Source organism: Hyla sarda, chromosome 6 (assembly GCF_029499605.1).
Source record: "Hyla sarda isolate aHylSar1 chromosome 6, aHylSar1.hap1, whole genome shotgun sequence".
Classification (NCBI taxonomy): domain Eukaryota; kingdom Metazoa; phylum Chordata; class Amphibia; order Anura; family Hylidae; genus Hyla; species Hyla sarda.
In genome coordinates this window covers 214,342,460-214,365,869 of record NC_079194.1, presented here as the reverse complement: position 1 = coordinate 214,365,869, position 23,410 = coordinate 214,342,460, and the positions used below count along the sequence as shown (strand labels likewise).

Genomic DNA, 23,410 nt, shown 5'->3' with positions numbered 1-23,410 from the left:
CTACCATCCCGGCACAACCACAGTGCACATACAGAAGGGCAGCTTCCCTAAAAACAATCTAGGCTCCTAGCCAAATAAGAAGACAGCAAAAGAAACATTATTTTCCTACAGATTTTTTTGGAGCTCCTCTTAAAAGGGTTGTTATAAATGCAAAATATCTAGATGCCTTTGTTGCACCCAGATAACTCATGGCTACACTGAATTTAAGTCTACATCCACAGGCGACAGCTTTCCAATAAAATACCATCTTACCTGTTGCACAGATCATGTCATCTACATGATAGAATGTACTCACTGTTTTTTACAATATGTCGGGCGAACGACCAGACCTCTACATACAAGGCTAAATCAACATAGGATGAATATAAAGAAAAAAATCTTATTGCATGGACTTTCAAGACATCTGAGTCTTAAACATCTGGGAATTGATCCGCAGATTACCATCACCCCAATTGATTTCGTACCCCCATCAGTAAACAACCGGTTTGAACAATTGAAAAGACTCGAAATGTTCTGGGTGTTCAAGCTTCGAAACTTATGTCCCCATGGCCTTAATGGGGTCAAAGAAATTATCATATAATCAGTACTTACATTCCGGTATTAGTTCTTCATCCAGTTACCTCCCCATACTTCTCTGCATTGCGCTTGCGCATCATTCCACTAGACTTTCACTTCTCTATCGTGCTCCCCTATGGTAGCCCTGCGCCTGCGCAGCTCCAAACAGCTGTCTCAAACATCTGACTTCCAGCCGTTCCTATCACTACTTCTGCGCCTGCGCACACATTTTTTCATCGTCAATTCTTCTCATTGTAATTACACGCATTTTATTCGTATAAGATATTTTTATATATGCTATTTTAATGTGCTTTCAGTATTTTAAGTACTAATGTTTAAATTATTCTGTATTTTAATATTATCCTTTACCTTTTGGTTCCAGTTTGGCACAAACAATACCGAAACCAAATCTCTGTACCATCATAAATCTACACGTGCATGTTACACTGCATTACTGCCTGAAGAAGAGGCCAGTAGGGGCTAGAAACGTTTTTATAATTTTGCGTTGCACCAATTTTATCCATTAAAGAACTTTTACCTACCATCCAGAGGTCTGCGCTCGTTTCCGATGTTCCACTATTTGATGATCACCTTGATCAACTCTGCCTTTTCTAGATAATTCCTAGCTATTCAAGGCTTTTGTAGTTGTTGAGCATTGACAAGATAGCTACGTCCAACAGGGTGAATCAGAGGACAAACTTTCTTCTTCATGGTAGGATAGTAGGCTCCCATTACATAGTAACACAGTTCATAAGGTCGAAAAAAGACCAGAGTCCATCAAGTTCAACCAATAACCCTATTGAGTCCCTACTGAGTTGATCCAGAGGAAGGCAAAAAACCCTCATACTGGAGGTAAAATTTACTTCTTGACTCCAAATATGGCCTCAGAATAAATCCCTGGATCAACATAACCAGCGATGTTATTACTCTCCAAAAATGCATCCAGACTCTTTTACAGAGTTCACCATGACCACCTCCTCAGGCAGAGAATTCAACAGTCTCACTGCTCTTACAGTAAAGAACCCTTCTCTGTGCTGGTGTAAAAACCTTCTTTCCTCTAGACATAGAGGATGCCCCCTTGTTATAGATACAGTCCTGGGTATAAATAGATAATGGGAGAGATCTCTGTACGGTCCCCTGATATATTTATACATAGTTGTTAGGTCGCCCCTAAGCCTTTTTTTTTTTTTTTTTTTAACTAAATATCCCTAATTGTGATCATCTATCTGGGCACTGTAGTCCTCCCATTCCCCATATTACCTTGGTTGCCCGTCTTTGAACCCTCTCCAGCTCCACTATATCTTACTGTGTACAGTACTTGCGTGTGTCGGGTAAAACAGTCTGTCCCGTGTACCCCCCCCCCCGTCCTCACTGTCTCTGCCACTGGATGTCTGCTATGCACCGAGTGCCGCATTAAAGTCTTCACTCCTGTATGGTGAGTGCCGTCTTCTTGGAATATCTTACACTGGAAACTCTGTGTATGGAGACACCTGATTCACCATGGAATAGTAATACCATGCTGCCTATTTATTTGCATATCTTTTTATGAGAGAAAAGCCCTTTGTTAAAACAGCAGAGCCAGAGCTCCAAAAAAAAAAAAAAGTAAAATGTTCTGTCTGATGTCAGCGTGAAGCTGATAAGAGGAATAAGGTCACACCACTAGCAGCCTGACACTATAAACACTCTCCAGAAGTGGACATTCACCTCTCCCCAGATAACCTCTGTTTTGCACAACTACTAAAGCATGACGGCTGAAGACTGGACTCATGGTTGCTTCTTGCTAGAATGCTTCTAACATCCTGTATAATGTGCAATCTCCATTCTGCAACCTCAAAATAATAGTGTGCCCCAAGGGACGCAGTCCGGTAACTGAAGCGCCAGCTGTCAACATGTTTTCATACCAGACCTTACAGCAGGAAGTATTAAACCTCAGTTACCTGTAAGACCCTTCAGTTCCAGTTAGACGCAAGATTTTGTCCAATTACACCATTAATGTCAGATTATGGATGACCAAAAATACCATATTGTCTGTCATCTTCATGACAGTATGTGGCCTATAAATGGATAATAATGAAGCACGCAGTCAACGTGGCCACTTCTGCCAATCTATATATCACATCACCTATCCTACATGACAACTCCAACAATCATTTCTATGGAAAGATACGTAACCACCTGGTAAACAAGTGAATGGATAGGTTGCACTCAAAGTAAACTAAGCTTGTTTCCCACCATTAAAGAAACTGGGGATCATGAGATTTTACCATGATCCACCAATAAATCTATGACCTGTTTTTGTTGATCCCAGAGGATTTGGTCACTGCAAAATTTTCCAACCTCAGACAAAAACATTTTGTTATACTAACAAACTTGCTACCACTCATAAAGAATATCAGTCATTTAACAGGTGCATTGCCACCAATGGGAAAGGAATATATGGAATACAGGGGTGTGGAAATTTCATTAAAAACTACTTTCCATAGTGTTGTGTTCTGCTGTTACAGGGAACCCATGGGTAACCTAGCCTCTCACTGATAAGGGATTAAGTAAATATGTTTTTTGCGGGACTACAGACACTTGTATAAGTGAAGGGAATGGAGGGTCAATAGTTCAAGACTGAAGCTGTAAACCATTGAAAAAACTGCTGCCATTCAGCTAAGGCTATAAAAACTTGTAAACTCTGATTGTTAGCTTAAACTTTAAACATGACTATGGGATTCATTCATTCATGTTTTATAATAAATGTCCCTTCTTGGATCCTTCCACTACCCTATCTTCAGCAGCAGATCAGCACTCAAAAAGGAGAAAGCAGCAGCTTTTGCCCAACTACCTCTCTCTGCTAGAAGAGCTTAGAAGAACTTGATGGAACAGCTTCTTGGATTCAACTGTAAGTGTTTATAAATACATTCCATGACCGTGGCCCTGTGAGCAAGCAAAAACGCAAAACGCGCGTTAGGGTGGCGTGTTCCTGTGTACCTGCAGGTAGTGTTTGGAGACTGATGGGACTTTGCCCTTTGCAGTGGTGGGGGGTGTAGCATGTGCTTGGGATTTGTACTAGAACCCTGATTAGCTATACCCATATACTATTGGCATCTTTTGGGTCTTAGGAGGCCGGTATTCTTTGTGCAATACTTTGTTAGTGCAATAACCTCATATGTACTGTACTGTGACTCTGTTATGTGCTGCACTGACGCACTAAGACACCTAATACCTTCTTGTATGGCCTCTGCTATTGTTGTCCTCCACAGTGGCACCTTAAGTCTGTATTTATACAGTCCAAAAGAAAAAACAAATATTTTTCTTCTCAGTCGGTCCAATCATTCGCTGCAGGCACTTGTTTGTCATGTTCTGTGTAACTTTTTATGTGATTTTATCATGATGTTGCTGTGTAACTTCAATAAAGATTGTCCTTATTTTTGCACATATATTTGAGTCTACCGTTTTTTTATAGGATTTTTATAAATACATTCGCATATTAATACAGAGGAGTCGGGGAGTCGGAAGTACAAAAAACTGTGGAGTCGGAACATTTATCTACCGACTCCACAGCCCTGGTCGCAGTATATGTTATCGTATAGCCCGAATCCAGGCTGCATTTCAGATATGAACATAGCCTTAGCAATCCCAAATTCATCAATTACAGTCTAATATTAGGGAATTAAGATTATGACCCAGTGTTTAAAGGGGTACTCCGCTGCTCAGCGTTTGGAACAAATTGTTCCGAACACTGGAGCATGTGATGTCATAGCCCTGCCTCCTCATGATGCCATGCCCCGCCCCCTCAATGCAAGTCTATGGGAGGGGGCGTGACATCCGTCACGCCCCCTCCCATAGACTTGCATTAAGGGGGTGGGGTGTGATATCACGAGGGGACGGGGCTTTGACGTCCCAAGCTCCCGGCGCAGACTCCAGCGTTCGGAACAGTTTGTTCCAAATGCTGAGCAGCGGAGTACCCCTTTAAACACTGGGGAGATCAATGGCAGAAAAAAGTGGCAAGAATCCATGCTGAAAAATCCACGCACGTTTCTCAGTGTTGTGTAGACTAGTCACAATGAAATAAATGGGAGATGGACCTTCATATACATATGTGCTGATTTGGACTCAGAAATGACTACAGATTCTGTATCCAAATAAAAGAGGGTTTTTGTTTCTAATACGATTTGCTTTCAGGTTGGCATGCCTTGGCTCCAACACTTACGGAATATTTCTATATTTCTATCTTCAGGGTGTTTATATATGTTATACTACATACAACAGTTTACTTTTCTGTTGTTCTGGTTGGTTATTCACAAGTAATCCATTCCCACCTAGGCAATAAAATCCACAAATGCCTTGTTTTATATACCATTTAGTGTACTTTGACCCCGTCACCACAATTCACATAGTTTTGCAGAATGTCAAGACTTTAATCCATCTCGCAAAAAAATAAAAGGCCTTTTTGCTAATTTTTTGCAATTCTGCAAATGTTAAACATAAGTCATAATCCTTGGCTTCCACATACTGTATCTGACCCTACAATATACTAGATTCTATGCCTCCAGGGCTTTTATACAATTTTTTGCTCTTGAAAGTCAACAAGCTGGAATGTAACCCACTTGGCATTTTTTCTCATGCCAACAGGAGAAGTAGATTATCACCAGATAACAATCAATTCCTACACACCCCTCATATCCTATAATACGCTCTCTACTAGCACAAGAAATGCAGACCTAGGCTATGTTCATACAGTATACTCATATATATTCAATTCAATTTGTAGCCATCAAAAAAAAAATACGGTATTTAAGCAACTTTGTAGAAACTGTGGCCATTTTTTCCCGTTTTATGGTTGCATTTAGTTATTTCTGCCAGTATTTATTTACAGCCGCATTATTTTAATGGACGGTTGGAACACTGGAGGGCTGACTGCAGACAGAACAGGGGATCAATGCAGGAACGTAGGCGAGTTAAGTAAAACTGTTTGTTTTAAGGATACACAACACCTATTGAAGAGGGCTGACAAAAACCTGGGCACCACCAAGAAATTCGTAGTCACCGCGGAGACCTGGTGCAGATTTGTCAAGCTCTGTCTTAGCAGATGCTCAAAGGGGATAAATGGCAACTACAGGGGTTACAGCTTCTACTCTGCAACTTCTTATTCAAGTCCTGGCCTATTACTGACCTCTATGACACTCCTACCTACCCTTATACAGATTTGCCATAACCTGTAAGCGCATAGAATTAATTTGGCTTAGACTTCTGGGTCCTTCTTAGTAGGGCTGGGCGGTATACCGGTTCATACCGAATACCGAATTTTTTGGGCTGCACGATATGAATTTTCCCCCATACCGCAATACCGGTTGGGCCCCTCCCCCTCGGGAATGTATTATCAGCCTAGCGCAGCGCTGTCCCCACATCGGGGAACAGCTGTTCTGCCCCCCCCCTCCCCCAATTAATGATCAGCCCAGCGGGGTAATATTCACAGATGTCAAGCACTGCCCCCCTCCTCTTTGTTGGGGGCCGTCGGGCGCTGGAACTCACTGTACGCCAGTGGTCTCCAATCTGTGGACCTCCAGCTGTTGCAAAACTACAACTCCCAGCACGCCCGGACAGCCAACAGCTCTCCGGGCATGCTGGGAGTTGTAGTTTTGCAACAGCTGGAGGTCCACAGGTATGAGACCACTGCTGTACGCTGTATCCCTATGCCCGAGCTGCAAAAGATACAGAAAATAAGCTTTTAACTCACCCACCTCGGCCGCACGCTGGGGACGGGGGAGGACAGCCATCAGCCTATCACCGGCCGGAGCAATGCCCCGCCCCGGCCAGTGATAGGCTGAGCCCACTGTCATGTAAGAAGCCGACTTCTTACATGAAAGTGGGCTCAGCCTATCAATATCTGGGGCGGGGCATCACTCCGGCCAGTGATAGGCTGAGCCCACTGTCATGTAAGAAGCCGGCTTCTTACACAACAGTGGGCTCAGCATATCACTATCCGGCGCAGGGCATCGCTCCGGCCGGTGATAGGCTGACGGCTGTACTCCCCCGTCCCCAGCCGGCGGCCCCCAACAAAGACGAGGGCAGTGCTTGACAACTGTGAGTAGTACCCCGGTGGGCTGATCATTAATTTGGGGGGAGCAGAACAGCGCTGGCGGGTCACATGATTTGGGGGGGGGGGGGAGAGGCGAACAACGCGCGCGGGTCACATGATTGGGGCGGGGGGGGTTGGGGGTGCAGAACAGCGCTGGCGGGTCACATGATTTCGGGGGGGGGGGGGGAATACCGTTATATACCGTGGAACCGCCGTAAGTTAAAAAAAATACCGTGATACACATATTTGGTCATACCGCCCAGCCCTACTTCTTAGTTTTTAAATGGAGATGAAATGAATGATCATTGATCATGTCACCCACTCAAATTGCACTAAAAGTTTAAATTTCTCTCCAGCCTAATATGGATATGGCTGGCCTACAAGGACTATGTAAGGTACCAGTTCATCTTTGCCTTATAAAATAAAAATGCCAATCTGCTAGTCTTGGAAAATCGATCATTCCTATTAGAATCTGTCATCCAATGCAATGATTCAACAAATAAGATATCAAACTATACATTGGCCGAATATACACAAATCAAACTGAGTGTACCCTTCAATGGCCTCAACCAACTTACTTTTACATAGTCACCAATCCAGATGGGCTCTTAATTCAGCAGCTAAGAGTCTGAGTGTATTAATACAGTATATTCTATCTGCTACTAATTTAGAAGCAACTTCTTACCTAAATCCATCATATAGTCTTAAACTTATAATTTATAAAATATTTTTTTTTTTCAACCCTATTACTTTGCCTAAGTTTACAGAATCATAAATGTCATAGGTTAATGCCCCTATCTCTCAGGAAGAGTTGGAACTATGTTTTAGCAACTTAAAAGTAGGTAAATCCCATGGCTGACTGTCTCACAACTTTATTCAAAATATCAACTGAAACCTGCTTAAACGGTCACTCTTGCTTTACAAAACGTTGCATATATCAACAGAAAGTGAATATAAGAAACCTGTCTGTAATGTATCTTATAAGAGAAAACTCCTTTCTCCTGTTATCAAGCTTCTTTCCTCACCTCCTGCAAAACTTTTGTTACTCACTGAGAAGTCAAGTTACATGCTGCCAATACAAATCAATGTTAAGAGATGGGGGGGGGGGGGTAGATTCTGAGAATTAAGGCAGAGAGAGAAACACACACAGAAACTAGAACAAGACTACACCAGTGAACTGTAAGTAATACATCATGCCCAATGTTTGATTCACAGTTTAGACTGATCAGCACTGCTCTTTTCACATGTCATAGGGACAAGTCAAAAGTTTTGTACAGTATCCCGCACGCTTCTCTCCATGCTCATTCTAGAACAACCAGACCCTGACCAATCACTTGAATGAGCAGGGAGAGAAGACTGAGCCTTAAGGAGACAATCCCATTGACTTACACTCTAAGTTTGTCTAATTAGCACATACTTCTTTCCAGCTTACCTGTAATGTCCCTTTATTTGTTTTTGTATTTTTCTTTTAGGTGTGTATTCACAGACTAGTTTGTTCAGAGCAGTTTGCTATTCTACCTGGATAGGGAATAGTTAATGCTCTGAATGAATGAGAACTCGGGTGGAGTTATTTAACCAGAGTTTTGCATTCTGGTTCTGGTTATTCAGTGCAATACTATGATGTCTGTTAGTTTAATGCCACTATGTCTGTTTTTACAATATTCTGACTATGTCTGCATGAGCATTTACCTTGTATTTATCTTGTCATTTTATCTGGGTTTTTAGCCATGGTTATATAGCAATCTCCTTGAATTTTAGTCAGTGTTACATCAGTCGGTTTTAGGATTATGTTTGTTTGTTCTGCTCTGTCTGCGTTCACACTTTGTCTGAGTGTAGCTTGTACCCTGTGCTCTGTATGTTATATTCCTGTTTGGTATTATGGAGTCTTTTCAGACTCATCCGGTTCTAGTCTAGTGTTCCATGTATTATATTTCCGTTTCCTACTGGGTCAGCATTTTGTCCACACGGTGGAGTGTGTCCGCTGGCCAGTAGCCTATTTGGCTTTATTATTAATGGCTACTCCTTTTGTGGAGTGGGGTGTCCAGTTTGTTTGTTCTGTGTCCCAGTGTGAACAGTGTCTTAGGTTTCCTTATCAGTTTGCCTGTTATATTCTTCCCTGTTAGTATTTGTATCCTGTTTGGTATATCTGGTTGTCCAATTGTTTTCCGTCTCTGGCCTGTAACCGACTATGTATATTATGTGTTTTTATGCCACTGCACTTTAGCGCAGGAAGGGACTGGCGCCCAGTTGTCGATCCATCGTTTAGGATGGATGGCCAAGTAGGAAGGGAGAGATTTTTTACGGTCAGTTTAGAGCTCACTCTCCCTGTCCCCCCAGTTGGTCCCTGACATTACCACAACAGATCAAATCTTTTCACGTCTCTACAACATGTCAAAAGTTTTTTAAAGGGACAACGCTCATTTAAATGAAGTTTACAGAGCAGATATTTGATGAAAAATGCCATATACAAGTTATGTCCAGAAATTAGGCTACTTCTCACGTTCACACACAGAACAGTTTATCCTGAAAAGTCACCTGAAACAATAGTTACAATTTCTATCACTCTCATCTCTCTTTAACAATATCATTCCAGATATTGTGCTGCCAGATAAATATCCCACTATGGTCCAAGCCCAAGAAGAACCACCCTTGCTCTAAACCTATAGGCCAATATGCCTATATATGTAGATTACGTAGATTACAAACTCCTTAATGCTAACCTAACACGAACACTTAAAGGAGATCTGTAGTGCAATATAACTTATCCCCTATCCGAAGGATAGGGGATAAGTTATAGATCGCAGGGGGTCCGAGCGCTGGGGCTCCCCGGGATCTCCTGGACGGGGCCACAGCAGTATGTTGGAAAGGGGCGTTCCGTCCCCACATGACGTCGCGGCAGACACGCCCCCTCCATATACCCCATAGAGATATATGGAGGGGGCGTGTCTGCCGCGGCTTTCTGCTGGGGACGAAACTTCACTTTCTGCAGACTGCCGCGCCCCATCCAGGAGGTCCCGGGAGGCCCCAGCGCTCGGACCCCTCGCTATCTATAACTTATCCTTTGGATAGGGGATGAATTATTTTGTACTCCTTTAACCCATATTTTCCTTCTCTGATTAACAGGGGTAGTTTTCATACCATCTCCTCAAGTCCTTCATAGTTTTAGAAAAGTGCTCAAATGTTTCAATGCCCAATATCTTCCCATGACAGTGTCAAATGCAATTTCAATCTTGGGAGTACCTTTTTGTTCTCTAATGTCTCTTATGGATACACTTACCCTGGCCTCAGGCCTAAAACTAAACTAAAACTTAACAGAAGCACTATTCAACGTATGCAATGTCATTTCTCATACCCACAAACCTACACAGCTGAACTTTGGGTTTCAAGCCTATCCCAAATATATGTTATACCTATAGGTGAAAATCATTCCATCCCTAAACTCTCAATATAATCCAAATTCTCCCTCCCCCATCACACCACTAAATGCAGGACCTGCACACAGGGGATCTCCTTCCTAGGTGGGCTGCGTGAGTTGTGAGAAAATGAATACACTATCTAAAACAGCTTTGTCAGTCTTCTTATCCTCCTATGCTCCAAAGGCACAAAGAATTTCCAAAAAGCTGTCTAATCATTGAAAAGGGGTCCTAAACAGCCATGTGTCATTCGTGACTCCGCTCCTTGCAGGATGACTGGCGACTACAGCCATCACGCCCCTTCCATTCATGCCTATGGGAGGAGGCGTGACGGCTACGTAGTAGCCGTCACGACCCCTCCCATAGACATGAATGGAGGTGGTGTGGCGTGACGTCCCAAACGCAGAAGCTCCAAGCCTCCAAACTTTGAAATGGGTTTGTAGGGTCAGGATTCCATTGTTTTGCGGGAATTGAGTGAAGAAGAAAAAAAACTGATCTGCAGTATTTCTTCTCAGTTCATGTCTCGACACTTGAACAAATTCGGCTAACAGAACTCCCTGAACCAAACTTCAGCGCCGGGAATGTTTCATCAGAGAATGAAACCAATGCTGTATGTCCCCAATGCTTTACACTGTAGCTCCTAACTAGGACTTTGGGGCATCAAAAAAGAGTAACAGAAAAATATCAGAAAACAGTCACACAGTAACACCAATACCAAGGTAATGATGCTGTAATGTTTTATATCTGGAACCAAACTGACTTTGGCACAAGCCGACCAGATAACTAAGCAAATATGCCCATTCAGTGCTGAGAAATTACCTAAAATCTTAAAGGGGTACTCCGGTGGAAAACACTTTTTTTTTTCTAATGGTGTCAGAAAGTTAAACAGATTTGTAAATGACTTCTATTTAAAAATCTTAAAACTCTTTGTACTTATCAGCTGCTGTATGCCCCAGAGAAAGTTGTATAATTCTTTTCAGTCTGACCACAGTGCTCTCTGCTGACACCTTTGTCCCTGTCAGGAACTGTCCCGAGCTGGAGAGGTTTGCTAGGGGGATTTGCTCCTACTCTGGAAAGTTCCTGAAATGGACCGAAGTGTCAGTAGAGAGCACTATGGTCAGACAGAAAAGAACTCAACTTCATCTGTAGAATACAGCAACTGATAAGTACTGGAAGGATTAAGATTTTTAAATAGAAGCAATTTACAAACCTGTTTAACTTTTTGGCACCAGTAGATAAAAAAAAAAAAAATAATAATAATAATAATATTTCCACTGGCATACCCATTTAAAAGAATGTTTAAAGGGGTATTCCAGGAAAAACCTTTTTTTTTATAAATCAACTGGCTCCAAAAAGTTAAACAGATTTGTAAATTACTTCTATAAAAAAATCTTAATCCTTTCAATAATTATCAGCTGCTGAAGTTGAGTTGTTCTTTTCTGTCTGGCAACCGTGCTCTCTGCTGACATCTCTGCTTGTCTCGGGAACTGCACAGAGTAGAAGAGGTTTGCTATGGGGATTTGCTTCTAAACTGGGCGGTTCCTGAGACAGGTGTCATCAGAGATCACTTAGACAGAAAAGAACAACTCAACTTCAGCAGCTCATAAGTACTGACAGGATTAAGATTTTTTAATAGAAGTAATTTACAAATCTGTTTAACTTTCTGGAGCCAGTTGATATATAAAAAAAAGTTTTTTTCCTGGATAACCCCTTTAATATAAAAAAAATATATAACAATAAATATAGTTAAACATTTTAATAAAGGGATCAGGCTGGCTTAAAAACAAACAAACAATAAATCAAGCGCTACTCATCTGTTTAAAGCCGTGTCGCTACCGTTTCACTGGTCACAGAGTCCTCACCAATCTTCAGTTCTCGTTTCAAGACGTTGAAAATGCCCACTCAGCCCATCACTAGCCACGGACATAACCTATCTCAGCCCGTTTCTTACTGAGTAAGCTTTTCCTGCCTCTCGAGAAAGGGACTAGGAAGTGGAGATTGGTGAGGACCTGGTGAGCAGAGAAACGGTAGCGGCATTGAGAGCAATGCTTCAATATGACCCCTGGTGCCACTGGACAACCATGTTAATGCCTACAGTGCAGAATTAGAATATAATATTATACAACAATCTGCCATAACAATAAAAGACCTGGCTGGTAAAATCATCAACAATATATGGGGACAATGGCACCTGCCAAGGGGTGAGGTATGTGACACAGTCAGTTCTTGAAGTTGATGTGTTGGAAGTAAGATAATGGGCAAGCCTAGGGATCTGAGTGCCAGGTCGGGGGACGTGGGTATGAAGTGGTTGGTTCCTATCAAAAGTAGTCCGAGGACTGACAACCAGTGAAGTGGCTACAAAGTCATGGGCACCATTATGTGGAAGGGGAGTGAAGGCTAGATTGGCTGGATCCCACAATAGAGTTTCTAAATAATTTACTACTGCCTATGAAAGTTGTCAGAACACACAGGCTAGGGCTGGGCGGTATACTGGTTCACACCGAATACCGAAATTTTTGTGCTGCACGATATGAATTTTAACCCATACTGCAATACCGGTTTGGCCCCTCCCCCTCGGGAATGAATGAATCAGCCCAGCGCTGCGCTGTCCTCACATCGGGGAACTAATCCTATGTGACCCGTGAGCGCTGTTCTGTCCCCCCCCCCCCCCCCCAATTAATTATTAGCCCAGCGCTGCGCTGTCCCTATCAGGGTACTACTCACATGTCACCCGTATACGCTGCCCTCCTCGTTCTGTTTGTTGCGGCCGCCGGCGCTGACACTCTATACCAGTGGTCTCCAACCTGCGGACCTCAAGATGTTGCAAAACTACAACTCGCAGCATGCCCGGACAGCCGTTGGCTGTCCGGGCATGCTGGGAGTTGTAGTTTTGCAACATCTGGAGGTCCGCAGGTTGGAGACCACTGCTCTATACTGTGCTGTATCCCTATGCCCGGGCTGCAAAAATAAACAAAATAAACTTTAACTCACCTCCCGTTGGTCCGGTACCGGCCTCACTTGTTTCCTGGGGAAGGGAACATCGGAAAGCCGTCAGCCTATCACCAGCCGCAGCGATGTTCCGCCCCGGTCGGTGATAGGCTGAGCCCACTGTCATGTAAAAAGCCGGCTTCTTACATGACAGTGGGCTCAGCCTATCACCGGCCGGGGCGGAACATCGCTGCGGCTGGTGATAGGCTGACGGCTGTCCGACGTTCACGTCCCCAGCGTAAGGCCGACGTAGGTGCGTTAAAGTTTATTTTGTTTACCTTTTGCAGCCTGGGCATAGGGATACCGCACAGTATAGTGTCAGCGCCGGCGGCCGCAACAAACAGGACGAGGAGGGCAGCGCTTGTGAGTGACATGTGAGTATTTACCCCGATGGGGATGTGGGCTGATAAATAATATTGGGGGGGGGGGGGGGGTAAGAAATACCGTTATAAACCATAAAAATGCCAAAAGTTAAAAAAATTCTGTGATACACACATTTGGTCATACCGCCCAGCCCTAACACAGGCTGTACATCACAACTTTCTGCGTATAGGACTGTGTGGTCCCATACGCGGCCCATGCTGACCAGTCCATCCCTAAAGCGCCTACAATGGACCTGTCTCTAGATCTGGTCTGATGAAGCACACTTTTTCTTTCCATCTTGTGGAAGGCTGGGGGCACTTTCTTTGCTTACATGGGAAAGTCATGGCACCAGGGGGCAAAAAAACAAGCTGGAGGAGTCAGTGTTACTTTGGCAGGTACCACCTACCTAAACATTGTGCAGAGCAGGTGCACCCCTTCATGGCAAAAGTGTTACCTGCTCTTCCAGCAGGATAATGTCGGAAGAAACTGTGCAGGTAATAGTTGAGGATTCCCATGAAGAGTTTAGGATATTGATTTGGTCTCCAAATTCTACAGATCTCAATCCCATCCAACATCTGTGGGATCTGCTGGAAAAAGAAGCTAGATCCATGAAGACCCCACCTTGGCACTTACTGGGTCTATCAGACACTGTGGATAAGAGATAAGTGGATTGAAGATAAGTGAATAGGAGATAAGAGTCTACCTTAGGAATACCTCTTTAAAGGGGTACTCCGGTGAAAACCTTTTTCTTTTAAATCAACTGGTGGCAGAAAGTTAAACATATTTGTAAATTACTTCTATTAAAAAATCTTAATCCTTCCTGTACTTATTAGCTGCTGAATACTACAGAGGAAATACTTTTCTTTTTGGAATGCTCTCTGATGACATCACGACCACAGTTCTCTCTGCTGACGTTATTATAATAATAACGCTTTATTTATTGTTGTCCTTAGTGGGATTTGAACCCAAGTCCCCAGCACTGCAAGGTAGCAGTGCTAACCACTGAGCCACCATGCTGCCCTTAGCATACATCTGCTATGCATGGTTGCTAAAATGGACAGAGATGTCAGCAGAGAGCACTGTGCTCGTGATGTCATCAGTGTTCCAAAAAGAAAGGAATTTCCTCTGTAGCATTCAGCAGCTAATAAGTACTGGAAGGATTAAGATTTTTTAATAGAAGTAATTTACAAATATGTTTAACTTTCTGCCACCAGTTGATTTAAAAGAAAAAAGGTTTACACCGGAGTACCCCTTTAAGGGGCTCTGCTGGATTGAAGCTGTGTTGGCGGCATGAGAGGGACCCACACAATATTAGGCAGGTGGTTGAAAAGTTATGGCCGAGTGGTGAATTATATTAATCCTAGATGAGAATATGCAGCCAGTTTACCCCAGCAAGCTCTGTATAGGGTGTTTTAAAGGAGTACTCCGGTGAAAAACTTTTTTTTTAAATCAACTGGTGCCAGAAAGTTAAACAGATTTGTATATTACTTCTATTAAAAAATCTTAATCCTTCCAGTACTTATTAGCTGCTGAATGTTACAGAGGAAATTATTTTCTTTTTGAAACACAGAGCTGTCTGCTGACATCATGACCACAGTGCTCTCTGCTGACATCTCTGTCCATTTTAGGAACTGTCCAGGACAGCATATGTTTGCTATGGGGATTTCCTTTTACTCTGGGCAGTTCCAAAAATGGACAGAGATGTCAGCAGAGAGCACTGTGTTCGTGATGTCAGCAGAGAGCTCTGTGTTTCAAACGGAAAATAATTTCCACTGTAGTATTCAGCAGCTAATAAGTACAGGAAGGATTAAGATTTTTTAATAGAAGTAATTTTTTTTTAAAAAAAGGTTTTCACCAGAGTACCCCTTTAAGCCTTCATGCCCCAGTTGTGTCCTGTGACAGGTCAGTAGCCACGTCATCTCTTTCCTGTCGTTCATTTTTTATATAATACATTAGACATTTTCATAGACCATTCTTCCAGATCTTGTGCCATCCACAGAACTGAATAAGATAGTAATAAACATGATCACAGACATCACCTTGCACAGAATACAGTGCCCATGCCATCCAGACCCTAGATGCAATTCTACTCACTCAACTTTCCCATGCATCGCCTTGCATGCCAATGAAAGTAACTGTGTGACTGGCATGGCCTCTGTTCCCTTGGGGTATAATCGATCTCCGATTTGGGAGGCAGACGCAAGCAGTTTTCAGATTTCATGACCAACATGCCACTATCACCAGCAAGCGCACAGCCAAATTCTCTGCCCAGTCCTGACAATAAAGTGTTAACATAATCATAGACTTGGGAGGTGCCCCCTGCAGTGTCAGGGCATCAGTCTAAGGTGCAGGTACTATACATCACATCAATATAATACTAGAATTAGTGCCAAGTGTCTAACCCCTTCATGAGCTGGGTCATCCCCTTATTCCGGGCATGGGTTCACCAGCACCTGTGCCACTATCAGCGGTAACTTCTTCCATTTGCCAATGACTGGTTAAAGCAGAATACCCCTTTAACACTACTTCAGCCATAGCTGGCACAGAGCATGCTGTAGGCCTCACTGCCAGGAGACATGTTGTCACAGCATCTGAAAAACAGCACTGTCACCTCTCTCCCCAGATCGTGCCCCCTGTATGTATCTGATAGGACATGCATGGCAGGGCTGAGGGCAGACAGTGTCAGTGGGCACCGTGCCAGCTCCGATCCCTTCCATAGAGCTCTAGGACTTCTGAGAACGTGCCCCACAGGATGCACAGACCTGCCCTGGCACACAGGTGAGATCTGCAAGCAAGGCAGCCTGGAGGGGCACCCCACATGGCACTAAGCAGATGCTGACCCCAGACGACCATGTGATGCCCTGTGCCCACACCTGAGACTCAGGAGGCCACATGCCCGGTGCCGGCACCACTAGCAGGGGGCACCTCCCCCAATGCCACCTCCTTTCTCATTACACACTATAATAACGTGAGACCCTCAGCCCAGACCTGAGCCACCTGCCAACACATCACAAGTCTGAACTAAGCCTAAGTGATACCCACCGCCCAGCACTCCCTGTATCACCCTCACCCAACTACAGGTGCCCCAACCCACATGTGATCTTACCCGGGATCCCGCCCGAGACGCGACCGAACGGGGTGGAGTTGTAGGCGGGGACCCCCTCCCCAGAGCTGATCACCGATGGATCGATCCCACTTATCGATCCCCCCCAGGGGAAGGGCCGATGATGACGAGGAGGGAGGGGGTCTCTCCCTGGTGCAGCTCTATCAGGCCAAGTTTCCCAATGGTGATAAAGCGGCCACTCCAACCCCTTACGGCGAGCGTGAGATCTTCCCCCGCCTCATTTGCATATCTGTGTCCCGGCCGCTGATTGGCTGCCCGGCTGAGCCCCCGGCTGCTGATCTGAGAGAAGTGCGCAGCTCGGTTTAGTGAGTGCGTGGAGGAGGAGGAGGCAGGACGTGTCTGCCGGGGTTACCGCTACCACAGCAGGGGCTACCCCCCCCCTCCCCCAGACTACCCCCGCGTCCCCAGCCTGTATACACGTCATACACCCGGATGAAATGGCTGCTGAACTCTCTCACCCGAGGGGGGCAGGGTTACTACACAGCGCAATATGGCCTTTTCTTCCCAAGCCCGCGGCCACTATCTTTACCAGAAGCTGACTGGTGTCATGGCCCTGAAGCCTGCACAGTGTGGCCTCTAAATCCTTATGTATCCTCAGGTGACACATCCTTATCCTGAATGGGGGAACACCCCAAAAAGGTGTCCCGTCACGTGACCTCCCACCTCAAGAGGCACCATCATTATAGGGCACCCACTGCATGTATCCAATGGGCTGCTCTGTGCCACATTGTGTCCCCTTGTGGTGCCATGGCTTGGACCACCACCTGTTATCAGCTGACAGTATTACTGTTTAACATTTTATATACTTAAAGCCTTACTGTCATTTAGGGGTGTGATGATAATTGTCCAATTGGACAAAGAAAACTGGATTAGGGGACCAGAGAATAGATAGCAGGAGGAAGTTGGGATGCATTGTGAAGAGTTAATGGGGAAAACAGAGGGAACAGCACCTGAAGGGTTAACAGGGAAAGAGGGGGGAGCACCTGAAGGGTTAACAGAGGGAAAGGGAGCGGACAGCACCTTAAGTGTTAACAGGTGAGAAAGATGGGAAAGCACCTGAAGGGTTAACGGGAAAGAGAAAAGGGAGAGTGCCTGAAGGGTTAACAGAAGAGTGGAGACAGCACCTGAAGTGTTAACAGGGTAGAAAGAAAGGGAACAGCACATGAAGGGTTAACAGGTGGAAGAGATCGGGGGACAGCACCTGAAGGTATAAAAGGGAAATGAGGGGGACAGCACCTAAAGTGTTAATGGGGAGAAATAGAGGGGACAGAACCTGATAACAAGGGGGCAGCATCTAAAGAGTTAACGGGGTAACAAGAGGGGCAGCACCTAAAGAGTTAATGGGGTAAAGAGTGGACTGCACTTAAAGGGTTAACTGGGGAAAGAGAGGGAACCCCACCTTAAGGTTACTGCAGGGAAGGAGGAGCAGTTCACAGACCTTAGAAATGGATGTCCTCCCTGCACCAGGAAGATCTGTCACTACAATGAGGATGCAGAGTGGAGCTTCTGTCAAGTGCCGGGATTGGGCGGCTCTGGCAATGTCAGTACCAATGGCACAGGGGCGGACACAGACAACAGAGGGCCCCTGTGCAAAGAATGTGCCTGGGCCCCCCCCCCCCAAAAAAAAAAAAGTAATATGCCATAAAATTGCACTGCAACTCACATTAATTTGCATTAGATAGGCAGCAGTTCCCCCACATTAGGTAGCATAGATTCCCCACATTAGGTAGCATAGTTTCCCCACATTATGTAGCATATATTCCCCACATTAGGTAGCATTGCATAGTTTCCCCACATTAGGTAACGTAGCATAATTTCCCCACATTAGGTAGCGTAGCATGTATTCCCCACATTAGGTAGCGCAGCATATATTCCCCACATTAGGTAGCGTAGCATAGATTCCCTACATTAGGTAGCGTAGCCCCACATTAGGTAGCGTAGCATAGCATATATTCCCCACATTAGGTAGCATGGCATAGATTCCCCACATTAGGTAGCGTAGCATATATTCCCCACATTAGGTAGTGTAGCAAAGATTCCCCACATTAGGTAGCATAGCATATATTCCCCACATTAGGTAGCATAGATTCCCCACATTAGGTAGCATAGCATATATTCCCCACATTAGGTAGCATAGATTCCCCACATTAGGTAGCATAGCATATATTCCCCACATTAGGTAGCATAGATTCCCCACATAAGGTAGCGTAGCATAACCCCAACAAACAAACACACACACACTCTCACTCACCCACACACTCTTACCTGGCCTGCACTACTTACATTTGCCCATGGGGACTTCCTGGCAGAGGTGCGCGCTATAAGTGACATCATCGCACGCTCTGCGCTGGACGTCAGCGTCCAGGTGCTTGCGATGACGTCACTCACTGCACGCACCTCAGCCAGGAAGTCCCCATGGGCAGATGTAAGTAGCAGTTTAGTGACTGGGCAAGACTGGTTTCCCTGTCATATGTGCACTGGCAGGGCTGCCATCAGAAATTTCGGGGCCCCTTACACAACTCAAGGCCTGAGACCCCCACCGATCACCTCGGTTGAAGTGGTTCTCCAGCTGTTGGAAAGCTAAAACTCCCATCATGTCTGGAGAGCCTCAGGCAATGGGAGTTGTAGTTTTGTAACAGCTGAAGAGACACAGATTGGACACAGTTTTACCCATCATCACTGCAGAACTTACAAGTGACTACAGCTCTGATGGGACAGTCATAAGAACATACAATGATGTCAGTGACCTGAGTGACGTCTTCTTTTCTTCTTCATCTCGTCCAGAGACCAGGTCTTCCCCCAGCTCCATCTTCTCTGCAGAGTCTGACATCCAGACATCATTGGCTCCTCACTGTCAGCAGATCCTCATCCTCTGCATGAAGACAGTAATCATTATAACCTTGCCAGAAAGTGTAACCTAAATAAAATACTGCCCCACACTGTACCCTGAATATAATACTGCTATACACTGTACCCACTAAATATAATACTGCCACACACTGTACCCTGAATATAATCCTGCCACACACTGTACCCTGAATATAATACTGCCACACACTGTACCATGAATAGCATACTGCCATACACTGTACCCACTAAATATAATACTGCTATTCACTGTACCCACTAAATATAATACTGCCCCACACAGTACCCTAAATAAAATACTGTCACACACTGTACCCTAAATAAAATACTGCCCCACACTGTACCCTAAATATAATATTGCCAGACACTGTACCCTGAATACAATACTGCTGTACACTGTACCCACTAAATATAATCCTGCTACACACTGTAACCTGAATATAATACTGCCACACACTGTACTCCGAATATAATACTGCCACACATTGTACCCACTAAATATAATACTGCCACACACTGTACCCTGAATATAATACTGCTATACACTGTACCCTGAATATAATAATACTATACACTGTACCCTGAATATAATACTGCTACACACTGTGCCCACTAAATATAATCCTGCCACACACCGTACCCTGAATATAATAATGCTATACACTGTAACCTGAGTATAATACTGCTATACACTGTACCCACTAAATATAATCCTGCCACACACTGTACCCTGAATATAATACTGCTATACACTGTACCCACTAAATATAATCCTGCCACACACTATACCCACTAAATATAATACCTCTTATCCTCTGTGTCCTCATCATTCCTCATCACCCCCATAACCCCTGCCAAACCTCTCCTCAACACTACTATAACCACCCCCGCACCTCTCCTCATCATTACTATAACCCCCCCACACCTCTCCTCATCACTACTATAACCCCCCCACACCTCTCCTCATCACTACTATAACCCCCCCGCACCTCTCCTCATCACTACTATAACCCCCCCCGCACCTCTCCTCATCACTACTATAACCCCCCCACACACCTCTCCTCATCACTACTATAACCCCCCCACACACCTCTCCTCATCACTACTATAACCCCCGCACCTCTCCTCATCACTACTATAACCCCCGCACCTCTCCTCATCACTATTATAATGCCCCCTGCATCTCTCACCACCCCCATAACACCCCCCTGCACCTCTCTTCACCCCCATAACACCCTCCTGCACCTCTTATCACCCCCATAACCCCCCCTGCACCTCTCATCACCCCATAACACCCCCCCCCTCTCATCACCCCCATAACACCCCCTGCATCTCTCATCACCCCCATAACCCCCCTGCACCTCTCATCACCCCCATAACCTCCCCATGCACCTTTCATCCCCCCATAACACCCCCTGCACCTCTCATCCCCCCCCATAACACCCCCCTGCACCTCTCATTACCCCCATAACACCCCCCTGCACCTCTCATCACCCCCATAACCTCCCCATGCACCTTTCATCCCCCCATAACACCTCCTGCACCTCTCATCCCCCCATAACACCCCCTGCACCTCTCATTACCCCCATAACCCCCCCCCCTCTCATCACTCCTATAACACCCCAAGCAAAAGTTCCCCTGCACCTCTCATCACCATTGTAGTCTGCAAACAACATAGCCCCCATCCAACCCCCCCCCCCCCACACACACACACACACACACACACACCCCGTTCACTTACTCTGCCGGGGTTCGGTGCAGCTGCTGCTTCTGTCAGAGTGTCACTGCACGGGGAGGATCCGTCGGGAGGCTGCTGGACTGGAGATCGCGCCGGGACAGGTCAGGTGACTGGAGTAGACGTGCGTGCCTGCGCGGGGCACGTCGACTCCCATCAGCCCCTGGCCTGTCCGGCCCTGCCGTACTTCTTAAGGGGCCCGCGCCCTAGAAAGAGCGGGCCTCATAGTCCTGCGGGCCCCCCGGACTATGAGGCCCGGTCATAGTTCTGACGGGTACCCAGCCAGGAGTCAGTGAGTGACCATCGCAGTCACTCACTGACTAGCCGGAAAAAAAAAGTACAGGGACGTCCAGGGCCTCCCTGAAGCTCCGGGCCCCATACAAGTGTATGGGTTTACCCCCTGATGGCGGCCCTGTCCACTGGGTCCGATGGTAGGACCGGCCCAGCGTGTGAGGGCGGGCCCCCTCCCACGCTGGGCCCCTGTGCAGCTGAACCGGCTGCACAGGCGATATGTCCGCCCCTGCAATGGCAGCACCGAGGATAAGGAGGTGGCACTCACTGATAGCGCTGGCTTCCGGACTGTAGTAGGTTTACTAGTGCTTGCTAGCCCATGCCCCTCATGATCAAAGTCATGCCCCGTAACGACCGATAAATCGATAATGGAAATCCTTGAGAACGTTTTCTATTATCGATTTTAATCCATAATATCGATTAATTGTTGCAGCCCAACTGCCTTTAAAAACAACTTCTAACATGACCAGGGCTGTGGGGTTGGAGTCGGACTAAATTTTGGGTACCTGGAGTCGGAGTCAGCAAACAATGCAACGACTCCTACTAAATTTAGATTGGAATAAAAAGAAAGCAAGTTTAAATGTCCCAATTCACAAAATGTTATAATTAATGACTTCTCTACTGTAAGAATAAAGATCAATGCATTCAGTGCCTCACGTAACCGCAAAACAGACACGTTAAGCCACCGTGAAGAAGCATGCTTTTCATGTGCTTCACTATATGGCACGCAACGCACAATTAGGAGCGGCAATACTTATACTTTCCATAGTGTTGTGTTCTGCTGTTACAGGGAACCCATGGGTAACCTAGCCTCTCACTGATAAGGGGTTGAGTAAATATGTTTTTTGCAGGACTAGAGACACTTGTATAAGTGAAGGGAATAAAGGGTCAATAGTTCAAGACTGAAGCTGTAAACCATTGGAAAAACTGCTGCCATTCAGCTAAGGCTATAAAAACTTGTAAACTCCGATTGTTAGCTTAAAGGGGTACTCCGCCCCTAGACATCTTATCCCCTATCCAAAGGATAGGGGATAAGATGTCAGATCGCAGGGCAATACAGGGGCCAAAGCATCCTTACGCCACGTCTCTGCCCCTCGTGAGGACACGGCCCGCCCCCTCAATACAAATCTATCACCCGTCATTACGAACAGAGCAAACTCGCTCTGTGCAGTAATGCGATCCCGGGGGTCCCCAGCAGCGGTACCCCGGCAATCTGACATCTTATCCCCTATCCTTTGGATAGGGGATAAGATGTCTAGGGGCAGAGAACCCCTTTAAAATTTAAACATGACTATGGGATTCTACTAGGGAAATCATGTTTTATAATAAATGCCCCTTCCTGGATCCTCCCACTGCCCTATCTTCAGCAGCAGATCAGCACACAAAAAGGAGAAGGCAGCAGCTTCTGCCCAACTACCTCTCTCTGCTAGAAGAACAAGAGCTTGGTGGAAAAGCTTCTTGGATTCAATTGTAAGTGTTTATAAATACATTTGCATATTAATACAGAGGAGTAGGGGAGTCGGAAGTACAAAAAACTGTGGAGTCAGAGTTGGAACATTTATCTACCGACTCCACAGCCCTGAACATGACGATCGCTCCAGAGAACCGCTGAGATCATAAGTTATTAGCGCTCAGCTCCTGGCCGGCCTAGAAATCTATGCAGAGAAGTGTACGAATCTCTTGGCTGGCCGGGGAGAGGAGGGCAGTGCCACTCACTTTCCTGGCTAATAACTCTGTAGCAGCAGGTCTCAGGCATAACACCCGACAACTTTTGACATGTCTCTGAGAAGATGCTTTTATACAGGCTCAGTGCACAGATTTAGAAGGGGGTCATAAAAGTCACCAGCACCCTGCTGACTTTTTCTACAGAGTTACCTACCTCATCTGCCATTAAAATCAGCACAAAAACTGCATAGGGACCTTCATTGCCATGCAGCTGAATGCAGTGTCATTTGTTGGATGGAGTGGTGATGAAGGAGTCTGGATTTGGTAGATGTCAGAACGTT

At 45.4% G+C, this 23,410-nt stretch overlaps 1 protein-coding gene across 5 annotated transcripts in view; it reads right to left on the bottom strand.

The window, feature by feature from the left end:
* Positions 1-23,410, bottom strand: part of CHD9 (chromodomain helicase DNA binding protein 9) — a 248,025-nt gene that overhangs the window by 211,263 nt on the left and 13,352 nt on the right. For 2 of the 5 annotated variants that reach the window (XM_056526372.1, XM_056526375.1), the window contains exon 1: positions 16,493-16,720. The exons of 1 other annotated variant lie outside the window; for it this stretch is intronic. The gene's annotated coding sequence lies outside the window, so the exon portion shown is untranslated. Of the gene's footprint in view, positions 1-16,492; positions 16,721-23,410 lie in introns of those variants that run through there. 2 more of the 5 variants (XM_056526376.1, XM_056526377.1) reach the window with 1 other exon arrangement.